The 21,693-nt window shown below is 40.8% G+C and overlaps 1 protein-coding gene across 8 annotated transcripts in view; it reads left to right on the top strand.

Annotated features, from left to right (window-relative positions):
• The window catches only part of ENOX1 (ecto-NOX disulfide-thiol exchanger 1), a 360,508-nt gene that overhangs the window by 14,003 nt on the left and 324,812 nt on the right, over positions 1–21,693 (top strand). The window contains exon 1 of one of the 8 annotated variants that reach the window (XM_069802655.1): positions 11,218–11,238. The exons of the other annotated variants lie outside the window; for them this stretch is intronic. The gene's annotated coding sequence lies outside the window, so the exon portion shown is untranslated. Of the gene's footprint in view, positions 1–11,217; positions 11,239–21,693 lie in introns of those variants that run through there. 8 annotated transcript variants of the gene reach the window in all.

Below are 21,693 nucleotides of genomic sequence, written 5' to 3'. Positions count from 1 at the left end.
AAAGACTAGTAATCCTAAAAAATCCAGAGCTGATGCTAAGGTATGCAGTGTCTCAGGTGTTTAAGTGCAGAAAATCATTCAGGCATTGCTTCAGCTCAGTCTTAATCCCATGGGAGCTGCAAAGTTCTGGCAAAAAGTCCTACTGCTTGACAGAGACAGGACTGAGCCCTGAGCTGTCAGCATCAAATGAAGCTTCATTAGCCAATGACATGAATTTCACTTACTTTCTTCTGGTTTCTAGAGTAATTCTTGGGAAGCAATGTAGAGCCATAGTTGTTCGTAGAGTTTATTTGTTTGTTTGTAGGTGTTTTTTGTTTCATTTGTTTTTTTTGGGGGGGAGTCTTTAATTTTAAGCGGTCCGTTCTGTATGTCTGTCTCCCTAGCCCTTTTAGTCTTGCCTTCTCTCCTTTAATTTTTATAACTCTCCTTTCTCCTTCTCTTTGATTCCGTCTGTCCTGTGTCTTTTTACTGTGACCTCCATTTCTTTTATATTTCAGACTTGCTATTTTCTGTTTAATGCACTGTCCTCTTTATTACTTTCCTTTTCTTTTCTCCCTTCAGCCTTTCTATTTACTTTTCCCTTTTTTTTTAATATTACAGGGCTCTGTCATAAAGATCCTAATTAATTTATTTCTACAGGGATAAGATTGTAGACCTTACTTTTTTATTACTATTTTTCTTTAATTTTATATTTGAGATTTGCCACAAGTTCTCCCTTTCTGGAATACCATTTCATCTACTCTAACTTTTCTTTTTTTGTATCCTGTGCAAGTGCCAGAAATGTACCTGTGTCATACCAAGTAAAGATGGGTAGTGGATGTAGCCCAGCACTGCTGTGTGTCCACACTTAACTTCTTCTTGTTCGAAGGCTTAGAAACTTGAGCTTTTCTGTCAGGGTAGGCTGTCCTGTCACCTGAGTTCCTTGCTCTCAAAAATAATTTTTAAATTATAGTCTTTGTTTTGCTCCTTACATCGTATAAGATCAGTAGTATAAGAGACTACCTGCACCTAGTGTAATAGTTTTGTACAGTTGTCAGAATTTTCCTGGTTTTGCTCAAAGAAAGTTGCTTGCTTTTATGTGGGGTCCTTACTTTGAGGCAGTTGTTCCAAAGAAAGGAATATTTGTACCATACGGCATCTCTATTTAGCTGTTTTGTGGGTAAGTCAATCTGAGAAATGTGGTTATGTATCATTAAGGTCCATAATCTTAAATGTACAAACAATACACTCACATGTCTTTAGTATCAAAATTTGAGTGTGAAATAGGTAGCACTATTGGAAAGCTAAATGAGTGGTGAGTCAAAGTAATTAAGGGAAAGTAAATAATCTCTAAGGTTCTCATTCCCCATGAAACTAATTTCATATCTTATCCTTCATGTATTTAAAAATAGTTCCCTGCTAATTCAAGATGCTTGTGTACTATGTGTGTGAAGAGCACTTCAGTTCTATTGAAAGGATGGCAGATTAGGGAGTTATTTTCAATGGGATAATTTTTAATTTTTTTTTATTTTAAGAGAGATATTCATTTGAGCAATGTAGGTGAACATATCTTGCTGGAAAAACATGTGCATGCTGTGCATGCAAGACAGCAGGTGATTAGCCAATAGTTTTTTTTAATGGCTTATGACTAGAAAACCTTTGTTTTTGTCTTTAAAGGCATATGGATGGCAGTACTTTCTTTACAAAGGTGGGCTTTTTTCCCAGTCTAGTAAGGCCTTAAATGTTCTGCCATACATGCTTTCCTGTTTTACCTCTGAAAGATCTGTGTCTTGTTAGTGACTCTACTATTTCGAGTATAGATTATTATATTTTTTTTCTTAAACTAATAAAACATACCTTGGAAGATGGATGGAATACATTAGAAGGGCCAGACTGCTCTGGAGCTGCAGGTCTGCTGTGCATGAGTCCAACAGTGGTCTGATAGGAGGGTGCAAGATTGCACTGTCAACTCCATCAATATCTTGAGTAGTTGTCTTGAGAGGGCTAGTATATGTTCATGACGTGTCTCCAGGTTTCTATGCCGAAGACAATAAATCTAATTTCTTTTTTTATTTCTGTGTACATCCTGCCCTTTAACTCCTGAGGTTTTCTGTTGCCCAAAGAGGTATATTGCATGTGTAGATTTCTTTTTCTTACTCATGGAGATGCAGGTGATGAAATGAGATGGCAAGGCTGAAATAGCAAAGGGACTCGGGTTCACACGTGCAGCGTGCACGAAGCATGGTACTGTGCTCAGATGTGTGGAGGGACTGCACAGACTCGCTCTGGGCATGTAACGTAAGTGCCTGAATTAGGAGCTTACACAGTATATATAGTGCAGCCCCTTGGGCTCTGAATTGCCTGCTTCAGGTGTCTGAGTATCTGCTGAGTGTACAAGAACCCTGCAATTACAAGATTAAGTCATAGCAAAGTTACATGTCTAAAGTAGACAGTGTAGATGTATCCCTTCTGCATCAGATGAGAATGCCATGTGTTATTTATTACATAAGGATGCTAACCTGTTTGATAGTGAATTTAGAGGAGCTGAAGATGGTGCTTTCTTCCAGATCTGCAGCCTTGCAAGACAAGCTGGTAAAGCTGTTTTTTTAATGCAGGTTAACAGAGGCTTTCTGGTTTATTAACTGCACATCCTCATGCAAGTTTAGAAGGACTGGAACTTAGTGCTTATGCTCTGCTCTCATCCTCATGCTCTCTGAAATCAATGAGGAGTTCGGTGCAGAAAAAGTTGATGCTTGGCCAGAGCCCTGCAGATTTGGTGAAAGAAAATAAAACCATCAGTCAGTATTCCCGAGAGCAGGGTAAACCTGTTCAAAGTAAAAGGGAATTCTGTAACCTGTTCTCTGCAGCAGGAAAGCTGCTTTTTATTAATCAATCAAAGAAAATGTTGAAAATAATTGGAAAAATTACTTGAGGGAGGGAAAAGCAGAGTTAGGGAATATTAGTAGGAGGCTGATATTATTTGTGAAATCAGACTATTCTTAAACCTTTCATAGGGTTTATGTGTTGTATAGAAAAAAAAAAAAAATTCCTTTTTTGCCTCCTGAGAGAAGCCATGATTTTATCTCAGTAATTGAAAATAATCTCTGAAGTTGGCTCCTTAACTAAACTTACATGAACCCCTTTTAAATCATTTGTTATCTTTCAGTGAATTTCTCAATAAATGTTGCTGCTTGCGCTTGGATGGTATGATCCTGTATAGAAAATAAGGCCAAGCACATCCTATTCATGACTCAAAGCACAGTATTTCTAGTCTAATTGTGGTGGCATTTGGCAGTGATGCTGTAGTTAAAGGTGCTTGTTGGTGTTTCTATTATAAATTATGTGTACTTGAATGGCTTAATTCACGCTAGGCAGAAGTCTGACTAGCTATCTACTTAGTCAATTTTTTCCCTTCATCAAAAATCCTTAAATGAAGAAAACAGTTCTGAGTTCTGAATTTCTTTGATCATATCTGTATGCCTATCTATTTCTTACAAAAAATGCTACTCTCTTCCTTCATTTCAAAACTTTCTTCTGTTGTGCAACATGCGTGGTTACTGTTCGATGACTTGGATCACTCTCAGCACTTTGAGTTGCTCAAAGAAAGCCGTGCCTGTGAAAAGAGGGAAAGGAAACACAGGAACATATGGAATTGTCTACGTTGAGCAATCTGTGCGCAATGCTGTCTGTGAGCAAAGATGATTTCAGTTGCTGCAACCGGGCAGTATTAATTTAGGGACTTCTCACTTACCAGGGACATTGCCAAGTGAATTCCTCACAGTTTCATGAACACTGAGCAATCCCTCTAGACATCACTCAATAGTCATATCTGTCATGCTTGCATTAATACACATAAACTATTCTGTCATTTCTTGCTGCATAATGACCAGTGCTAGATCCAGTTGTATTTATTCCACATTTTTGAAAGAGATGAAAAAAACCCAAATGGACCCAACTGGACTCAACTAGCAAATGCTACTAAGCAGTTCCCTCAAAAAAAAAACCTGCACAGTGAGTTTTACGGTAATACCAATAAAGGTGGGATTTTTTTAAAGCACCTCCTATTTAGAGTTCTCTTTTTTTTTTTTTTTAGGCAAAAGGCCTCATCTGAAGTCTGTTAACTTAATGAGAGTTTTCTGAGTGACCTTCTAATGTCTGTTTAAGGCTGCAGAGGCCCCTAAAGTGGTAATGCTGAGAGGTGTAATTGGCCCTATAAATCTCAGTGGGTCATTAATTCTAAATCTCAATAATGTTAAGACCAGGATGCATGTAACTGAAGCAGAGTGATGAACGTAGCAGGAAGATTTATGCAAGCATTGTGTTGCTTTGGTTTGCACAGTAGTAGACGTTATTTGTAGTTTTGGCTTGGAAGCTTGCTTTCTACCATAGCATCAATTCACATGTATCACCTGTGTGTTTCTGGAAATTTATAAATGTATCTTTTTGGGGGAGGTGGCTGGGGATTTTTTTTTTTTTTTTTGCGTATCAGGAGGTAATAGAACGTGACTTGGAAAAATCTCTGTAAGATGGATTTAAGCCCCTTAACTCTCATCATTTGACTGTATAAAAAAAGTTTTCAAAACATTACTGCACCTAACACATTTGCTTCTAATAATGACAGCTCAAATTTTAAAGCACATATGTAAGTTTTTGTTTGGTCTGTGGAGACAGGATCCTGAAGTGTGCAGTGTCCATAGCTGTCATGCAGGTGCACCCCGAATGGGGATGCCCATATCAAGGTGTGCTACGAATCCACCATCTCTGCATGTACTCAGTGAGAACTGCCAGCTGATGAAAGCCTTGCCTTTATTTACCATGGGGGGGCAGGGAAAAAGCTTGACTTGGCTCAGTGAGAACTTGTGTCTTGCTTCTCTCAAGTGGAAATTATTGTAATATGTCCTTATGTATGAGGTGGGAGTGGTTGTTGCTATTTAAGTGTATAAGCAAGGAGTAAAAAATGAAAATTAACCAATGCAATGGCATGGCTTTTGCCATATGTCATTTGACTGCCAGCCATATGTCCAATCCATCTTAAAGTCCCCTTTGCGCTTTCCCATGCAACAAATCTTACCCTTCTTTGCTTCAATCCCCTGCCAGGGATTGTTCAGAGAGATGATCTTGCATCATATGCCCAAGGCCAAAAAAACCCCCTGAATGTGTCCCAGCATAAACAGAACACTGGGAGGAAACAGTTAAGATCAAAAAATACACAACCACACAAAGAATAAAGAAATTGGACTTTTAAAAATGAAACAGGCTATTTATGTGGGAAATCCTGAGTATTGGTGTTCTTATGTAATCTGAGGTGGAAAGGGGAATGTTTGGTATCCCATAGTATTCTGCTATAACAACACATTCAGCTTTCTGAAACATGTATTTGTCATCATATCTGCCTCCATTTATAACTGAAAAGAGAAATTATAAAAGCTTATTTCTTGGTCTCTGGCCTTTCTGTGCAAAAACGTGTACTGCCTTACCAATTCTGAGAGTTTGTTAGAGACTATCCCTATAAATGCTTGTTAGGCACTTAGCAGCAATGGGGGCTCAGGGGGAAGGGAAAGAAAAGGCAGGGTTTGTGTGTGTGTGTGCGTGCGTGCATGCTTTCCTCCATTCTTCAGGCAAGAATTTCAGTTTCAGTTTGATCTGTAATTTTTTGGCAAAGCAATGACTTTGTAACTGCATCTGTCTTTTGTCCAGTGGATGCCATCAAGCCTTTTACAGTATCTGAAATAGTTCCATAATTTTTTAAAAATCTAACCGTAATCTTATATTGAAGCCTCTAACAAATATTAGTATTCATACACAAAATAATACATGATGCACTCAACCTGCCTAAGCTAGAGCCTGACCCAAGGGCAATGTAAGAGGACCTGAAGTAGATTAACTGACCAGTTGAGAATTTCCCTCGTAGGGAGCTTTAGATGTGCTTTGGTTCTCTTCTGGAACAAGAAAAACTAAGTCAGGACCTGGGATGAGGAGAAAAGATGTAGCAAGAACTTCTCTGCTTTGCAAGGAGTGATTAAATTCAGAATAGCTGTGAAGCTGCTTTAAGCCAAGCCTGTGCTCCTGGCAGAGGACAGGTCCAGTGTGGTTGCAGAAATGATTGGGCTTTGGGGAGCCCTCAGCCAGTCTGGGAGTCACACCAAATATTCCCAAATAAAAGGTTCTAAAATGTTCATGCTACATATCTAACCAGAACAGATTTGTAGTTATCAAGATGGGTAATACTTAATTTTGTGTGATACAGTTCCTTCTGCCATTTTTGGGTGTAAGTGAGAATAGAGTCCCAGGTTCTAGAATATATAGCATTTTGCTTGCAAAGAAACTTGTCTGAGGATAGCGGAGCTCTCTTTATTTAGCTTTCCTATTTAGTTTATGAAACCTTGTTTGATGTTTTTGTCTTTCTGTTTATGCCACAGAAACTTTTTTTTTTTAAGCTACAAATATGGTAGTGTTGGAGTTAGTGTTGGAAAATGTTCTTCCTTTTTCTACATTTGAGCTCCATTTCAGAAATAACAAGATCAGGATAAGAACATTCGCAGGATCAACACACTCCTCTGGGTTGTCATTACAGTGACAGAAAAGAGATGGATAGTGAAAGTTCACTTCTATGTGCTGTATGTGTCATTCCCTTAAATGATATGAATGGGAGAATTATCCCAGTGGATGTCTGTTATGATCCTTCTCTCTGGAAAGGTCGTTGATAATTGCCGTTTATCGTTTTGGAGAGGATTTGTTCAAATATATCTTGAGTATTCATTTTCCATAAATTTGTGTCTAGGGGACTTAAAAGTGACAGCAGAAAGAGTGCACAGTAGAAAATAACCGTTTGCTCAAAAGCAATTTTCAGTATCTTATAAGTGAAGGAAGGAAAGAAGAGGGAAAGTCCTTCTTCATGATATTTTTCCCCAACTTCAGCTCTTTATTTCCTGCCTCAAAACCTCCTTTTCTGCCCCTCTGTCCCCCCGAGTCCTGGTTAGGGACAAGAGGTCCTTTCACTTGGTGAAAGCTGAGGAAAGCTCAGTAGCATTCCTAAGAACTTTGCAGTCCAACTTTTTCCTTTGTGTGCAGTAAAGTACTTCTTTTTTTTCTATTTAAAATTTTTGTTGTCGTTTTTTAGGTATTTTGACTGAATCTTCAATGTTCTTTACATCAAAAATGTTGGTGTTCTTTTTACAAGCTTTTAGAAAAACACATCCAAGGGGAGGAAAAAAATGTATAGTTTGTATCTTCAGACTGCTGCTATATTGTGATAAGAGTATCATTCTGACTAAGGTTTGATTTCCAATCTTATTTGTTTGGCTGTACAAACTTGTATGTCATATACATATCACGGAAGATTATTGTGCCTCGGCATAGGGAAATTTCTTCTCAGAAAGAAGTGTAGATCTTACTGTAGCATCTAACAGGAATTTTAGGCCAGTTTAGAGTAAGACGTAAAAAAAAAATCCCTCATGAAGAACAGCATACTTGGCTTAATTTTATATGTCATTGCACTTCTTTTTAATGCCATTGGGCTTGTACGCAGGGAATTTGAAAATAGAATTGGGTCTCTTAATTTGCGGGGATTTAGGAAGAACTGAAGGAAGGACAGGCTCTGGTTGTGTTTGATTTCAAGGTTAGACCAAAACTACTGAAAGCTGTGTTAGACAGAATCTTTTTCATACAGAGAAGGAGATGTGGTGATGTAATTACTAGAACACTCCTGCTGTTTCACCTAGGTTCTGCATTTGTTTGGCCATTAACTGTTCAATACACCTTCATCTGGGGTGGAAAAACCCAAGAATCAATCTCCTGTTACAAGAAAGCGAGTGGTTTTGATGCTAGCTCACTCCCCTATTGATATAATTACGTGCCACAAACACAAGCCTTTTTTCATTTTGGGGTTGCTGATTTCTGGATTCACCAACGGACTTGAACTTTCAAAAACTCCTTGAGCAAGGAGTGAGAGTTGGTTTGGAAACTGTTGTATTTGTGGAATCTCAGCATTCAGTTTATGAATTCTGGTTCAGTTGCTTTATCATGGGATGCCTCAGGCTGTTGGGGCCCGGAGGAGGAGTGATGGGTGACTGTTAGCCTCGATGGTGCCCACTGAAGTGGGAACAACTGGTGCTGGAGTCTTAGGAAAAGAGGCTTCAGCCGAATTACTCTTCAGGGAAAGCAGTGGGAACATGCAGTATTTTTCCAGAAGCAGAACAAAGAAAGTTTTATAAATAAGACCCAGGGGAACTTGCTGAGCTTCAGGAAGCTAGGCTGACTTCTGCAGGAAAGAAGTTTGCTTTGCTTGACTGTCCAGCCTAGGAGGAAGGAAATGCCCCATCGGAGTGATAGGGCAACATGATGTGATACAGTAGAGGAGTCATATGTGGGGAAAAAAATGAGCCCATATTTCTGTTAGGTTTCTGGTTTCAGTGTAAACACACTTTAGGAAAGGGAAGCAGAGAAATACAAGTCTAAGTAAGGTAAAACTGATTGTGTTAGCTCTGAACTATAAACCCTGAGTGTCTATAAGAACATAGCCCTGGGAAAGACTATGATTTAGCTAGCATGCGGTCTTTAGTAACTTTGCATGCCCGGATCACATTTCTTTGAAGAGATAATGGATGGGAGGGCTATCTAAAAAATGTGCCACACGGGTCAGGTAAAGAGCAAGCACTGCCTACTAAAAGCTGCTTAGGGACACCCTGGCTGAATGTGTTGGGACCTGAATGCAGTCAGCTTACTGAATGTCTACCTGGGAAACGCTGCCCGAGCTTTTTGAAAATGTGTGAAAATACGTCGTCCAATTCAGATCAATTCCCTTAGAAAAAGGTAGGGAATTTTACTGCAAATTCTGTCTTGAATGATGCAGTTTGAGAATCTATGCTCATATTAATCATAGAATCATAGAATACCAGGTTGGAAGGGACTTCAAGGATCATCTGGTCCAACCTTTCATGGCAAAAGCACGGTCTAGATATGATGGCCCAGCACCCTGTCCAGCCCAATCTTAAAAGTGTCCAATGTTGGGGAATCCACCACTTCCCTGGGGAGATTATTCCAATGGCTGATTGTTCTCATTGCGAAAAATTTTCCCCTTGTGTTCAACTGGAATCCTCTTAGGAGTAACTTGCACCCATTACCCCTCGTCTTTTCCATGTGACCCCTTGTAAGAAGGGAGTCTTCATCTTCTTCGTAGCCACCCTTTAAATACTGGAACATGGTGATAAGGTCTCCCCTAAGCCTTCTTTTCTCAAGGCTGAGCAAACCCAGTTCTCTCAGCCTTTCCTCATGTGGCAGGCTTCCCAGTCCTTTGATCATCTTTGTAGCTCTTCTCTGGACCCTCTCCAGCTGGTCCACATCTTTTGTGCAGAGTGGGGACCAAAACTGAACACAGTGTTCCAGGTGTGGCCTGACAAGCACTGAGTAGAGTGGGATAATGACTTCTTTATCTCTGCTGGTGATGCCCTTGTTGATGCAACCCAGCATCCTGTTGGCTTTCCTTGCTGCAGCAGCACACTGTTCACTCATACTGAGCTGGTTGCCCACCAGGACCCCCAGGTCCCTTTCCACAGAGCTGCTTCCCAGCTGGGTAGATCCCAGCCTGTGCCGCAGTCTTGGATTATGTTTTCCCAGGTGCAAGACCTTACATTTGTCTGTGTTGAACTTCATAACGTTCTTGTTAGCCCACCCTTCCAGCCTATCCAGGTCTTCCTGCAGGGTGGCTCTCCCTTCCAAAGTGTCCACTTCCCCACTCAGTTTGGTATCATTGGCAAACTTCATCAGGGTACCCTTGATCCCATCGTCCAGATCACTTATGAAAATATTAAACAGCATTGGGCCCAATATCGATCCCTGGGGGACTCCGCTTGTGACAGGTTGCCAGTTTGAAAAGGAGCTATTTACCACCACCCTCTGGGTGCAGCCTGTCAGCCAGTTCCCCACCCGCTGCATGGACCACTTGTCTAGGCTGTAAAACATCAGTTTCTCTAGGAGGAGGCTGTGGGAAACCATATCAAAAGCGTTGGAGAAATCCAGTTAGACAATGTCCACTGCTTGCCCCATATCAACTGAGCAGGTTACTTTGTCATAGAAGGCGATGAGGTTGGTCAAGAATGATTTGCCCTTGGTTTAATCCGTGCTGGCTTTTCTCAATCACGTGCTTCATTTGACTTGTGGTAGTTCCAGGAGGATTTGTTCCATAACTTTCCCAGGGACTGAAGTAAGAATGATGGGCCTGTAATTTCCTGGATCGTCCTTTAAGCCCTTCTTGTAGATGGGGGTGACATTAGCCTTTTTCCAGTTTAACAGTGGGCCAATATTCTCCTTCTGTTTCTGCTTGTTATTTACGTACCTGAAGAACCCTTTCTTGTAGTTTTTGACATCTCTGGCCAATTTCAATTCAAGCCGAGCTTTTGCTTTTCTAACTTCATCTCTGCATGCCCTGGCAATGCCCTTGTAGTCCTTGACAGGTATTTGTCTGCTTTTCCATCTCTGGCATGCTTCTCTTTTGGTTTTGAGCAGACTCAGAAGCTGGCAGTTAAGCCAAGGGGGTCTCTTGCTCTTCCTGCTTCCCTTACCTTTAAAGGGGATGAACAGTTTTTGTGCTTCCAGGAGGGCATTCTTGAAAAAATCCCAGTGCTCCCTAGCTCCTCTATCCTCCGTGAAAGCTTCCCCTGGAATCACTCCCAAACATTGCCTAGTCCTGAATACCAGCTTCACCAAGAATTAGAATAAATTCTTCCTCTATGGGTAAGTGAAAGCTATTCTTCTATTCAAGAACCAGATAGAAGGATAGTTGTGTTTGTCATATACTAAATGTAAATCTGAAGCAAATGGTCTACAGACCCTGTTAGTTCCTGCTGTGGCTCAGAGATCTGGAATCCTTTCTCAAGGGTGCATTTGCCAACAAGTAGGGCTTCCATAGTGTAAAACCCATCAATCATCTGCTTGTACATCTGCAGCGTGCAGCACAGCCAACAGGGCATGAAAATCTGGACTGCCATTTCTTGGAACTAGAGGAGGTAGAAAAAGAGGCAGTGTATTTACTGAGAGCCTCTGTGTGTGAGAATGTCATCACAGCCTTCATATCTTCATATTTTTCTTGGTTAGTTTGTTTTTTTTTTTTTAAACTGTCATATGTGTCAGTTTCTAAGATGTCTAGTAAACTACATGACCAAAACGGTTATGTGTCCTAGATACTCTTGATGTCTTTCATGTCACTGAGAAAATGAGGAGGCAGTTTGGATCTTGAGAACAAGTAGGCTGAATTCATCCCAGGTAACTTTTAAAGTGTTTAAAAAGGCTATCTATTCTAGAAACATATGTCACCCAACTTTCCTTTGAATGAAGAGAGGCAGATACCTTTATAGGCATAGATTTTGGTCTTAGTGTGGCTGACATCTTGTAAAGATGCCTGTTTCTTTGCACTGACTAAACAAAGAGTCTAGGATGATTACGTACTCAATTCAGGTCCTTCAGCTGGGAACAACATTTAAGTGGAAACTCTCTTTGATACTGTGGGAGTGGTGAACAGCACCTTCTCTCCAGCCTTTCTTCACCAACTGTATACTGTCGTGCAATAATTTGAAAATAGATGGACTTCCTAGACAACTGAGATAGCTAATGATTGACCTTCAGCTGTGTTGACAAAAGGAACAGGTCAGGGTCTAGAAGAAATGCTGACTGTCCAGGGCCTATTGCAAGTAGAAGCAAGAAAGAAAAGGGAGCGGCTGTAACTCATTCGTGCTTTCTGACAATCTTTGAAGGTACAGAGCAGAGACGACAGCTGAGACGTGAGCAATGAAGTGAGTGCTTCCCTGTAAACTTGCGAGGCAACTTTGGAGAGTGGCTTCAGGGGTTGAAGAATGATAGGCTCCTGTTCAGGTGCTTTAGGTTTGCCCAACTCCAGTGGAGGAGATGACAACTCCATTTTGAGGAAGAGTAAGGAAAGACATGTCACTGATTGGTTTCAGTCCAAAGAGGTAACTTACCTTTTGAGTGCACTTTAGAGGGGAATACATGAAAAAAAGGGGTACCTTTGCTGGGTGTACAGTTAAGAATTTGGGTGTAACCCTATGGAGGGATCAGTACTGTGCCTATATTTCATATTGCTGCGAGTTGGAATCTTTTAAAAGGAGCTCATTCACAACTTTGTTATAAGTTAAACAAATTATACTTTTGATCATTTAACTACTGATATTTTATTGAAGAACATTATTCACTAACTATAAATGCACTGGGCAGTACTCATATATGATTAACAATTAATTCATATAATTACCACATAAAACACATAATAAGTATTACTTTAGTGCATGAAGTTTGCTGAGCATAATGCTATTGGCGCATGATCAGAGCACATGCCTTCCATGCTTCTTGCCTATCTTTCTGTTCCTCTGAAGTAATATCAGGTATAGGAACTGGAAATTGTTCAACTACAAGTTAATAACATTCGTAGGGCCCGGTGTCTCTGGGGGACCTCCCTGAGACAGACTCCAAGCAGCTTGTGTCTGCAAGTTCAGACTCTCTGCTAGCTCTTTCCTCTGAAGTGTCTGGCCTCCTTTGTATTTGCTAGCAGGCATTAAATCAACTCAAGGTTATTTCTGAATTATTTAGAGTTCATTAGAGAAAATCATAAGGAAAAATAAATAGGTCAGAAAACAAACACGGCTGGTCCAGAACTCTTTGATGAACGTAGGCAGCTAGGAGGTGGGTATAGGTTCAACTATCAATTTAAGGTGCAGAAAATTGCCTCTGGGATACATCTCACGCTGATATTTAGGAATGACTTTGAAGGCCATTCTCACACAATTGGAGCCGAGTGAGCACTTTTTCTACCATGTACTTTATATCTGATAGGAGTTGCTGCTGTCCTAGTCACAAACAGAGCAGGACCTTTCTGGAAATCAGGCTCATCTTTTCCGCTGGCCTGGGAGGAATGTAGAAGTCTGAAAGAGGCAGCATGGGGCTGATGCTGTCACACTGCCCCGTGCTCAGGGGTAGGTCGCTCAGTGAGGTCCAGGACCCAGGAGGGATGGGCTGGGGGACAGGGGTGCCCTGAGATCAGAGAGCCATCAGGATCAGGCTCGGGCTGTGCCTGGGGGTGTAACATCTAAAAGGAGTTTCCTCTTAACTTCAAGTAGACAGATTATTCTTTAACTGCTTCACCTGTGTATTTTCCTTTGTTGTTTGGTTTCTGGCAGTGGGATATTGGTCTAGTCCTGCACAGCAGTTCTGGTGCGTCTTTGAGATGCAGAATTGGAAAATCTCTTTAAGAATCAATATTAAGAAATGAAATATTAAGCTGTGTTCCAAACGAAAATGAATTTGAGAGAGCTTTTTCCTGTTTTCCGCTCCTGTAAATCTCTCTGTAAAGAAGCCACTATTTTTCAATGTCTGGGGCTTGTAATTTTTTGATCGTTCGTAGGTGGCAGGAAGCTGCCTGGCTGTGGTGAGTATCCCAGGATGCCGACGTGCCGCATTTCCATGTCGGTTCAGCAACAGGGAGAGTTGAGTGGGTTCAAGGGGGGCTGTGTTTTGTGTGGGGCCTTTTCTACAACAGGAATTGTATGAGTGAAAACTAGCATTGTACATTCTTAATTCCACAATGGCAGTAAGAGGAGTATGCAGTAGTGGTATTCTAGCTAGCTCACCGTATTTTGAATGTCTTTATTAGATCTGAAAACTCTTTAACATGTGCTTGTTTCAGTCTGTGTCCTGAGCCCCCCACATCTATTATATGCCGTGGAGGCTATTAAAGCTTAGCTTAGGTCCCAGTATCATTCCCCATATTACAATAACTTAGTTTTTGGCTGAGGGCACTTCTGAGAACTACTCTGTGATGTGTTTACTTTGGCTGGAGGAGTTGAAATGCTTTAAGGAAAAAAAAAATTAAAAGCTCCCCAAATGTTCCTGCAGCTTTGCTTTCTGCTCTTATTATGCTAATCTGATTGTTTTTAATGTGAGGGCTTCTTTTGCCCTGGGTCCTATGTACTGTGCAGTGTCATAAAAGGTATACCACTTTACAGCTAAGTAATGTTGACTGCCTTGTAACTTAGAAAACCTGAGGTTCTCAGTTGGAATACTGCAGTGTGTATGAATATGTCCATTTTTTTCCTCTTACTTTCCTGAAATGTAGGAAGTCACCACATGTAATGTCTATGAGATCTTAGCAAGATGTCAAGAGGCTAAGTGAGCAGAAGCTTAAGAAGCACAAAAAGATCTACTTTCATATTCAGGTTTTTTGGTCTTTGGAAAAAGAATTTCTTATATGCCTTGTTGGCTATTACCATCACTTAGTTAACAGGTGAACTAATGTACCATTAGAATTAATTGTCCTGTCTCTACTTTCTCTTTCTGGGGCAAAGAGATTAAGAAGTGACGGTGAGATATTTGTCAGCATTTGGGAAGTTTCATTTCTTTGCTCTGTGTTAGTCAAGTTCACACCTGTGCACAGTGCAGCCGTAGAGACCGTTCTTGCCTATTCTGTGGACTTCCCATAGAAAAGACCACGCTAATGTTCACACTAATTCAAGGGGTAATGTAGATCTCTCCTTCAGTATGCTCGTACAATTCTTGCAAAGGTTACCTAGAATTATAGTTAAGAAACTCTATTTCCTTCTGCTTCCCGGTTTCTTCAGAGAAATCCCACTGGGTAATAATTTACCTTCAGGCTTTCCAGTGAGTGGTTCAGGCAAGTAGGTTCCTTTCCATGGCCATGTCCATTTAATGTATAGACAAAGGTGGCAAAGGAGAGTGCAGCTTGGGATTCATTGATGCTGTGATGCTGATGATATGCAGGCCTGCTGCCTTCGCGCTGGACCCAGCTGGTAATTTCCTAATGTTTGGCTGGGGCCTGGGCTTGGATGAAAGGGAGCTGGCTATAGCTCGGGCCAGATAATTTGGAGATGCTAATGGCTCATTTGTTAAAACAAGTAGAGGGCTTGGCAAAGAGAAAGGGAGTTTCTTTCTATCTTGTCTCATCCCTCCCCTCCACTTTCCAGCTTCGCCTGCTGTACACCCAGAGGGTGTTCGTTCTGTGGGTGCTCTTCGGAGTCCTCATGGACACTGGTCACGAATGCCCATTTCCATCGGGTTTTTTTCAGGATTACAAGTGTTTCTTGTGAAGATGGGTCTTACTATCATTGTACATATTTCCATTTGGTGCAGTCTGGCTTGTTGCAGTGGCTTGCCCACGAGTATGTCTTTGTAAACCACTTAAGAAGAGAAAGAAATGTCAGCTGTTGGAGGCTACTGACTGCCAGTTACTGATTTGGGCTGGCTGGCATGAACACATTTATGTCTGTGGTTAAAAGCAAGCTCTAGATTTCGTTTCTCTGCTGGCTTAGATTCAAGGGGCTTTACATAGAGTAGTGTAGCTTTACATGTGATTTCTGCCTGGAGTTCAGACTGCAGCTTCCTCACGTGCATTCGTAACAGGTGAGTTCTGTCTACACGTATGTCCTTAGTGTGTTAGTCTAGACAGAGAGTACACAAGGCTCTCTGCTTTAGGGCTATACATACTTCTGTGCCGAAACCATCATGCACTGATCATGTTTCCTCACCGAGAGATCAGTTGCAGAAGGAAGTGAACTTTCTGATTATGAGATTATGGCTTCTGTTATGGCAAGTAAGTATCTCACGTTGCTTCTTAAAGAAGGGAATTCTGTACTCAGATTTTCTGTCTGTCTTCAGTAGAAGTGCCACAGCAAAACAGCTTGAGGTTAGGTATTTTAAGCTGTTTATCAATGTGATCAACACTGGGTTTAGTACTGTGTGAAGACAATTTCTTATAGCAGTTAGACCCTAATTCTCTACTAGTTACAGAAGAATTTTAAAGCATGCAACGCAAAGGTGATTTTTTAATATGTATATAAACATATATGTAATACATTTTTACTCACTCCATATCCACTAGCTCCAGTTTGGAGACATATGGCTGCATGTTTTACAAGCCGTAGCTTCTATTGTCAGCCGTAAGTAGGAAACATTATGGAAGTGACACTGGGATGGATCACTGTGGTCAGGTCTGCATTTGGGTGGGGCAGATGAAATTCTGCCAGGTGGTAATGAAGAAAAGATATTTCTAAACACTATTCACAAGTGAGGTGTCCAGGCATAGAGATACGAATTTGGACATGCACCAAGAGGCACAGGATCTCATTTAAAGTGCTGCAAACTCAGTTAAAATATGCCCATTGACAGCTCTTGCCATCTTGGATTCAGCCCAGTATGAACACATCTAAATACTAGAAAATAAATAGGAAATGGACCTTGAAGTGAGCTTTCAGGTTTGTGTACAGGGTTTACTTACATAGGTGTTTATTGTTTTAGTAGAAGACTATTTGATACTCACTTTATATTTCAAAAGATTATCTCATTAACTGCAATTAGAATATTATTAGTTTAATGAAGTTTTTCTTTTAAATTAACAGAAATTGTGCTGTGTTATAAACATGTGGTTTTGGTCACTTAGTAGGGATGGTAAAAATCCTCCACCATAACTTCCTTTAGCTGGCATTTTACAAGTTATTTTTTTCATTTGCAATGTATATGCATCATAAAAGCATCAAAGTGAAGTATAAGTGAAATAACTTTGTTTCCAGGGCGAGTCTTTCCTCATTTATTTTTATGCATTCATTATTTCATATGCCCTTAATTGAACTGGTTTCATTTAATCATTTGTATCACTTTACAGTGGTGAGTTTGTTTTTGTTGCAGTTTCGGCTCTGTCATTTCACTTAGCACTTTGCAGGGGGAAGTCAGAATGTTAAGTAAGTGTAGAAAAGAGTTGCTGTACATCAATTTTGATTGTCCTGGAAGCACTACACAGTTTAGATCTATAAACACATGTACAGATATTTTAAGCACAGAGGCAATTCCGCTGAACTTGATGAGTCTGTTTTCAAAGTTAGAGGAATGAATTGGAGTTTCTAAGCGGTGAGCACACAGACCCTCTCTTGTCTCTGAAATTCATTATTTCCAGTGTGGCTTACTAACGGAGGGATGTATTTTCTTTTAATCAAACTAATAGGAAAAAAGTTAGAGGGAAGCAAGGTCTCCCAGCAGCATGAAACTGACAGTTTGAAAGATGCTGCGTGTGGTCCATTTTGCAGCCAATGCCCCTTCTATCCACAGCTGAGAGCAGCAGAACAACAACAAAATCTTGCTGCTTAAATTTGATGGTTCATCTGTAGCAATCAGCTGGTTTTGGTTAGTAAATCGCAGTAGCTAATAAGAGGTTTTAATACATGATACTATATTTTAATAGCTATCTGGTGTAACTATTAAGTTATAATATTGCCCATTAAACTTTCTTACTAATTACTGAAAATTTTCTTCTGAAAAGGTGATTCCCCACTCCCATTTCCTTTTGTCCCTAGGGAAGCTTTATTAATTTCAATAGAGAATTGCTAGTGATGTTGTTTCCTTTTTACAAATATGTTGGAGCTCCTTTTAGTAGGGTCTCTGGGTGTTTCTGAAAGTAAAGACATTAAAAAAATAAAGACGAGTCAGGTTGTTCAGGGAGGAAGGAGAAGAAACAAAATGGGAACACTGAAAATCAAGGTGAAGACTTAATAGAGCTCAGGGAATAAAAATATCCATACATGAGGTGGGGGGAAAAAATGACCACAATGAGGAGGGAAGAGAAAGAAAATAACAAAATAAAGCAAACTGCTGTGCATTGCCCAGGATATACAAAGAGCCCCAAGTAATGCCTGCAAAAGCAACATTTTCTACATATTGTGATGGAACTTGGGACATTCTTGGTTTTGACCAGCTTTTCTCACAATTGAAAAACAGTTTACCAAGGATTTCTTTTCTTTTCTACAGTACATCCACTCAGGAATTCCATGTTCATGCAGGGGAAGATTTATTTCTTGCAAAAAGTATCTTTCACTGGAGAAATGAAAATGGTGCACTTGGAATTCCATACTTAATGTTAGCATCATATTAGCCATATTGAGCAGAGCAGAGGCTTTGTACTCCCTGCTAAAACTCCAAGAACTTAAAAGTTTTTCTAAGGCAGCACTAGTAAAGATCAGTATGTTGTTAACACTATGAAAGCACTAAAGATGCCATGGTCCCTGAGCACCATCAAACAGAGGACGAGATCTCTGTGTCACGGAAAAGCCAAGAGTTCCTCTGGCTCCACTTTGGGGCGCGGAGAGATCCTGATACCCAGCAGGAACACAATACAGCAGCATGGTAAAGGGCACTTCTGCGAGTAAAACCCTTCTATGTGATAATGCAGTAGGACTGTATGGAGAGGACTACAAAAGTTTGTTTTAAATACCCAGTGGCAGCTGACTTTTTGCACAGAAAGAAACAACAAGATTCTTTTGTTGTTGTTTTCTGGGGCCCTTCTACTTTTCCCACCCTCTATGTTCTCCAAGTGACACATCTGTGCCAGGCAATTTTAGCACAGTGACAACTGTTTCCTTGCAAATTTCAGATCCTCTCCCTGAAAGAACCATTGCAACTTCCTCTTTTAATCTCATTTTGCATCCCAGTCCTCTCCCTGCTGAGAAACCTGTTCCTCCTATTTCACAAGGTCAGACTAGTGGTACCACATTTGCCTATTTTTTTTCTTTGAAAGGAGCGTGATTATCTTCAAAATTATGTTAAAAAACATAATTTTGAATCATCAAGTAAGGGGGAAAAGCAGAGCAAATTTGATCATCTGACTTAATACTTTGTGGGGGACATTTTCCAAATTTAGATGTTTTTAAAAAAATACACTGAGATAATAAGGCGTATTATTAACAAGCAGTAATTTATGCTCCTGGCATAAATCCAGCGTGAGTGTTGCAAGGTGCAGAAGCTTTCTCCAAGCAACCTGTATTCAGCCATCGATACTTTCATAATCTCTGAGGAAGTAAATCGATAGATACTGATCAATCTGGTCTGTTTGGTAAATTCTTTGAACAAGCTCTGTGTTTCTTGGTAACATATACTGCCTGAGGACTGCTGTAAAATTATGCAAGATATTAGCCTACCTGTCTGTCACTAACAACTAGGATTAAAATGGACTGTAAAGAAAGGTAAAGTAGGCCATATTTTAGGATGATCTCCAAGTGTATGCAACATGGAGAACAAAGTGATGAGTCTTCCAGCACTGTTTAGAAAAGCAGTGCTTTATCAGTGCTGCCACAAAGACTGGCATCAGTACAGCAGCTGTTTGCTCTTTTCCTCAGCCTTTACACTTAACAGCCAGAGCACACAGGGGAGAGAACATTATCAACTGTAAAATGTGTGACATATCGCTGGGACAAGTGGAGAAGCTCCAATGATTAAATGTTTAGTGGCCTCTTGGTAGCATTACAGGAGGAACCTTCCTGGCCTGTAAACTCTGTAAAGAGAGAGGAAAGGAAAGTTGAGGTGCCCAGACACCCACCCAGCCGCTCTCTCCTTCCCACTCCTCAGCAGGATGGGGAGAAAATAAGATGAAAAAAATCATGGGTTGAGATCAAGGCAGTCTAATGACAAAGAGCAAAGGCTGTGTGCGGAGGCAAAGCAAAAAGATGTATTCTTTACTTCCCATCAGCAAGCGATGCCCAGCCCCTTCAGCGGAAGCAGAACCCCAGTAGCACAGCAGCTGCTTCAGAAGACAAACTTGTTAATAAGGAATGCCCCCACTCCTCCTCCTTTCTCTTAGCTTTTGTTGCTGACCGTGACATCGTATGGTACGGGAGAACCCCTTGGTCAGCTGGGGCCAGCTGTCCTGGCTGTGTCCCCTCCCAACCTCTTGCCCACCGGCCTTTGGGGGGTGTTGGAGAGACAGCCTCGGTGCTCCTCAGCAGCACCCAACACATGGGTGGGTTATCCTCACCCTCCTAGCCGCTATAGGGGCTGCTATGGGGAGGGTTAACCCCATCCCAGGCAGACCCAATACAGAAAAGAAAGAAACCCAGCCACAAAGAGGCAAAAGGACAGGAAAGCTGTCCTTGCAGAGGTAGAAGACAGCAGGAACGGTACCAAAGAGGCCTCAGTGTACCGAAGCAGCTCGTGGAGTTGTGGAGAAGGACAGTGCTAGTGGTGAGTATGTGACTGCAATCCAGCACTAGTATAGCCATGTCCTGCAGCCTCCACAAAGCAATTTTTAGAAGAAGTCAGTGACTGTTCAAGGTTTTCAGCAGATGTGCAATACTTTCAACATTTGATGCCCAGAGCTAGTAATGATCGTAAATTCAAAGACTTAAACTTCTGCAATTAATAATGATGGCTCCTGGCAGTACTGTTCACCACCCTAAGGAAAAGACAGCAATCAAAAATCCTACATGTATAGATACTTGTGATCAAACAGCACAATCATCAGCAACATTTTAAAATGTGACACTGTATATGTGTGGAATAAAGTTTGAACTATTCTGTGATGTGGTTAGTTACTACGGGAAAAATCCGCACATATTTATTTGTGCGGTAAGTGGCTCTATTACTCATGCTGTTTCTTCAGTGAGTTATTTTTGACTAAAGTGCCACAGTTTCACAAAATGACCCATCAACTTATAATAAAATGCCCTTTTAGTAAGTTACGGCTGAAAGGATGTACACAGAAAGTAATGAAAATCTACGGGGCTTCATAATGCAAGTTTTCATTTCCGTTCTTTCAGTCTGTTGCAAAGTTTCCTGACAGGGCATCCATAACAGGGCCCTCATAATTTACTTAGGAAGCTGCCTTTGCTGTATTTAACATTTTTTGCGCAGTATCTTGTATTTCTGTATCCTACTTCATTAATGAGGTTGAAGAACACTGCTATTGCGAATTAGTTATGGGTCAACAGCTGCTAATTTTACAAGGCTGCACCATTTCCTTCTCAGCTTTGCAGACGTGCTCATATCTCATTCTGTGCCTGCCCAGGTAGATGTGAATATCAAGTAGAATCCAGAACTCTTTTTCTTTTTTTTTTTTTTTTTTTTTTTTTTTAATCCAAAAGCCCAGCCAATGGTTCTACTAAAATTTGGAAGGATAAATTAAGTATTCTAAAAGTGAAGGGTTGTATGTATAGCTATTCTGATAAAAGGATAACAGTTGTGAGGGTTTTTTGGAGAAAAAAGAAAAAATGTATCCTAGCACTCAAGGATGTGTCCAGCCTGTGTGAATGTGAGAGAACCTGGTGTGGTAAGCATGCTGTTGAGAAACTTCTTCTGTTTATGAACAGTGATTCACGGTGTTGGTCACAAGAACCATCTGATAGCACGTCAGTGATGTCAGGAACATCAGAAACCTCTCCCTGTCTTCTACCCACCAATTCTGTAGGAACTTAAATTTTTTGGCAGCTTTGTGACTGGTGGCAGTGATATTTTCTTTACTGCAAATCACCTCTTTAGGAGAACAGTTCCAGCACCAGGCTGGGTAGCTACTGTCCAGGTGTGACTGCCCCAGAGGAGAGCAGAAAGCTTTTAGAGGAATACATTTCTCCCTATTGAAAGAGAATTTCCTTCCTCCCACCACAGTTTTGAGGTGAGATCTGCATAGATATCTAGAATCAGTTATTCTGCAGTGTGTTGCTCATCTCCATCATTTACCTCCCAACCTTCCAAATTCATTTTGGCCCCAGTATACAGCTGCCGAGGGAGCAGTGAAATGCAGACTCTGTTGTTTCTCGATGGTCAGCTTAGGTTTCCTCAACATGGAAGCAGCAGTTTCTGAAAGATGCTGTGCCAGGGAAAGTTCATCTCACCCTCTTGTGCTCCTTTGTCTAGAGGAGCTAAGAAACCTTCTGGCTTCTG

The sequence above is a fragment of the Haliaeetus albicilla genome, chromosome 15 (genome assembly GCF_947461875.1).
Source record: "Haliaeetus albicilla chromosome 15, bHalAlb1.1, whole genome shotgun sequence".
Classification (NCBI taxonomy): Eukaryota; Metazoa; Chordata; class Aves; order Accipitriformes; family Accipitridae; genus Haliaeetus; species Haliaeetus albicilla.
Note: the sequence above shows the minus strand (reverse complement) of the source record. Positions and strands in the feature narration are given on the sequence as shown.